We start from the raw sequence: 4,531 nt of genomic DNA, 5'->3' as shown, positions 1-4,531 counted from the left end.
TGAAAGAAAGAAAGAAAGAAAGAAAGAAAGAAAGAAAGAAAGAAAGAAAGAAAGAAAGAAAGAAAGAAAGAAAGAAAGAAAGAAAGAAAGAAAGAAAGAAAGAAAGAAAGAAAAGAAGGCAAGCAAAGCAAGCAGCTGTTGCTGGAAGTGAGCAAGATTCTTTCTCATTTTCTTCTGTCTTTTAATAAATCATTGTAGCAGCTTTGTGACAGGTCTCTGTTATCCATAATGCCCAAGCAAACAGCTTTTCTTTCAGGCTCTATTCAGTTGGCTGCCAGGGAAGCAGGACTGCAGGCAGGAAACTTCAGTGGCTCAGCCTGCTCCCCTGTAATTCAATTAGAAAAGCAAGCATGAAGTCAATATTCATTGAGCCAGGCCAGAACTGCACAGCACAATGAAATGATAATGAGAAAGTTCACAAAGGAGACAGGCTTAATGATAAGTTTTTAAAGAGGTGCTGCAGCGGGTGACCCTCTATACGACTGGCAAACACACACGGGCATATGGGTCTTCGCCCTCAGGGATCTACTCTCATCCCATGCCATCTGTATCCAGGGCAGACGGCTGATTGTGAATCCAAGGGAATCTCATGATATACTGTCTTAGGTCACCCTATTCAGCTATTTTTCATCTCTGAAGGGAAAGAAGACGTGTTTCTTAAACACCCAGGCCCCGGGGGAACACATACAATTTGCTGGATCACAGGCAAGTGGCATGGAGCTGTGACTCCCAAGCACAGTGGGGAGGTTGGGCATGTGGGGCATGGACCAAGGAAATCATGGGAGATAACTTCCAGCACTTTGTGGAAGCATGGAAGAGGAAGAGCTACACCCTTGCACTTTCATAGGAAAGCAGCACTTGGTCCCTATGAGTGTGAGAACTAGGAGGAAACATTTGTGCTTTAAACTGATCAGTGCTGGGTAAATGCTGGACCCAATTCTGCCGCTCCCTCTCGGAGCGATCTCCCACTGAAGAAGGGCTCTACATGATTTCCTTTATTCTCCTTTTAGCACTTTGCTGGTGACAAGGAAATATGTAGTTATTTATTTTGTAAACATCATTGTATTTAGTTTTAAAAATAATGAACGATTGAAGTAGTAATTAAAAAAACAGCATTGTGTGTTCAAGCCCAGAATTGCCTTGTTCTAATTTAGCTTTGGGATTCAACATTCCAGATATACAGAATTTGTTCTTTCTATAATGACTTCTATGGCAAAGGCCTGGGCCCCTCACAAAGAGACTTGGGCCTCACTCTTTTCGGTGCAGTACAGAAAGAATGAGTGCCCCTGAATCTAAACAGGCAAACATGAGAAACAGAAAGGTTTTTTTTTACTCTTTTAACAAAAGGGAAACAGGGCACACAGAGCTTATATAAGGTCCCTGAGGTCACACAGGGTGTCAGTGACAGAGTCTCAAATTGAATTCAGATTCTCAGGCTCTCAGCCCCACTTTGTGTCCTATTGCCATGCACGGCAGTCCAATGGTTTAATGCAATTTTCAGGAAAAAAAAAAAAAAAAAAAAAAAAAAAAAAAAAGTTATTTCCCTAAATTATCAGCCTAACCTATATTAACATTCCATGTATTCCCATCACCATTAATGGCTGCTTAATATCCTGGTAAATAATTAATACGAGACAACAGCTGTGTGTTTTCTCAAAATTGGGAGGTATTTTTCAACACTGCTCATGACAACAGCCCATTTTTCACTTCAGAGCCCCAAAAAAAGGAAGTCAATTTTGCCATTCTTCCTGATTCAAAAACCCTTCAACTGCTAATAATAGAAGTGGGTGGCGAATTGCTTCATCTGCAGTAGGAAGCTCTTCATGTCCTATTGGGGCTGTTCTTCAGCTGCTAGAAACCCACACAGCTTCACTGGAGGCAATTCAGCTTTGTCAAGTCACGCAAGCCAAGGGCAGACGCACTTGTGTTTTGCTGCCCACTGAATCACCTAGGGCTGACCCAATCTCTGCATCTCAAAGGGAGAATGCAGGACTGCCCACGAGTGGAGCTGCATTCGGTTGGCTGTAACAGGTAGAACAGGCCGGCTAGGACCCTCTTACAGCCATACCTCTTCAGAGATCCTCCATGAGGAAAACCAGAGGCAACCACCAAAAACTGCAAGCCTGCCTCAGGAAGCCTTGCAGGGTTCTGGATTTGACACAGGATAACTGCAAAGCATCTCAGAATGAGCTCCTTGCTTTGGATGCTGACCAAGACTTTATAAAAAAAAAAAAAAAAAAAAAAAAAAAAAAAGGAGGAGTTTAATCTCTAAAGCTGCACACGCTTGTGGCTGTTGCTGTAATTCACAGTTTTTCAACAATGTTTCTTGCCCTAACTGCAATTTCTTGGTTTTTGCCAGAATTGTGAAGGTTTTGAAGGGCCCTGTGGTGGACATAAGGCCCCTCTTCTCCTGGCATCAGATGCTGTACATCAGATGCTGATGTACATTTGTATCTATATTGAATTATGACAGCAAAGGGCTAGACGTCAACTTTTTCCTTTTGGTTAATTAATCCCCAGTACAGCTCTCTTAGAGACTAGAGAAAAAGGGGTAGGATAGCCCACATCTTCCATGTGTATTTGTATTCATTCTTACTTTATATAAATGGCCAGGAAAGCTAGGAAGTACTAGTCACTTTAGATGTCTATACTGGTTGTACTTATACTCTGTCTTTCACAAGTATGTAAACCCCGATTTTCACAACCAACTGCATGCTGTGGGTACCCTCCAAAGTACCCACTATGTAAAACAGACTCCACACAGCTCAAAAAATCCAGAGGTCAAATGTCCCTGTGCAACTCCTGCATGTAGCTGTCAGAAATGATCACAATAACTTCCCCTTTCTTATTTTAGAGGCAGCACTCTCACTCTTATGTAACAAAGGAAAATCTGTTGAGGTCAGGGATTCAGAGACACCGGTTTCATCCACTAAACAGCCCTTGCCTCTCAGCGACAGGCCTGAGAAATTCACAAGACATTGCAGGTATCTCTCTCCCTGTAGCTATCAATCACTCATGTCAGACCCCGTTATCCCATTTTGTGCTCTGTGCTTCGATGGGAGATATTGTCTGCACAGTATCCTCAGCTGAGAATTAGCTTTTGAGGGAGACATTAATGCATGCAATTGGCGCATGCTTTTCTGGAGTATTTCTATCACCTTCCAAAGATAGAGACAATCAAATCTCCCCTCCACTCATCGAGGAAATTGTTAAAGCCTAAGTGGGGAATTCCAGGCCAGCTTATGGCTGGTACTTACATTACGTTTTCTCAAGCAGCAAGGTAACATGGGACAAGGATTGTCACAGTGACAACCCTTGAGTTCCCTGGTGAGAAAAAAAAATCCTTTTGAGTTCCCTGGTGAGAAAAACATTTGACACTCACCCTGGATGGTTGAAACCTTCCTCCCCTCCTGGGGAAGTCAGGCTATCTCTGCTGTTCGTACTCAGCTGCTGTTACTTGACTTCAGCCATCCCCTCTGAACACACGCTGCAGAGAGGCAGAGGTCAGTTATCCCAGGTCAGGCACTAACCTTCAAAAGAGTAAGGTAGAATAGAGCTCTCTTCTCTAGCAAGCTCATAGCGTTCATTAGAGGTGAGCTCAAACTCAAAAGTCATCTAAAAGAGGAGCAAAGTACAAGGAAAAGAACAAAACTATTCTCAAAGGGCTGCATTTCTCTAGTTCCTGGTGTATGCTGGTTTCAGTCCTACATAAGACTATTTGAAAATGGAAGAGTTGGGAAAAATGCACTCAAAAGGGAAAAACTAGTTAAACAGTTAGCCCAGCCAGAGTTTAATTTCAAACACGGACATAAAATTGCTCTGTATCAACAGGTGGTTGGAGCAGTGGGCTCTCTTCACCATGCTATCTTATGAATAAATGAGAGACAATAACATTTCTCTCCCATTCTTTGTCTCTTTTCATTGTCAGGGTTTAGAGACAAGTATTATTATTTTTTTTTAATTTGATCAGAAAGTAACTTGCACAACAGCCCTCTCATCTTCTCAGAGATTGCTAAACTGTGTCGTGATACATCTTTTACCGGTGAGCTACAGAACACGCCCAGGCAACAAGGAATGCAATACACATCTATGCTCCACATCCACTGTTTTTTCTTTTTTTTTTTTTTTTCAGCAAAAAGCTGTGATTTTGGAGTAGGAGACATGGACAATCTAGGTACAGGCTATAGACAAAAGACCTACAAAACTGCATGCTGAATTCAATCCAGTGGATAAATTACAGAAACAGAGATTGAAGAGTCTATTTATGTTATTAATAATAAAGGTATTGTGACCAGTGAGTCCAGAGCTATGCAATTACAAGGAGACATGCAGTGTACACAATCAGGAATCCTTATCAGATTGTTTGGTCTATCTTTTCCATTTAAAAGTGATGTTTAAACTATGTTTATAGACAAAAGAATTGATCAATGAACCTGTCATTTGGTCCTGAATAACACCAAAAAAAAAAAAAATGAATCAAGTGATGAAAATATTGCTATTCATTTGGAGAATAAATTGGAGAAATTTTGAA

The sequence above is a fragment of the Oxyura jamaicensis genome, chromosome 3 (assembly GCF_011077185.1).
Source record: "Oxyura jamaicensis isolate SHBP4307 breed ruddy duck chromosome 3, BPBGC_Ojam_1.0, whole genome shotgun sequence".
NCBI classification, from domain to species: domain Eukaryota; kingdom Metazoa; phylum Chordata; class Aves; order Anseriformes; family Anatidae; genus Oxyura; species Oxyura jamaicensis.
The sequence above is the reverse complement of the archived record's forward strand: the minus strand, read 5'-3'. Positions refer to the sequence as shown.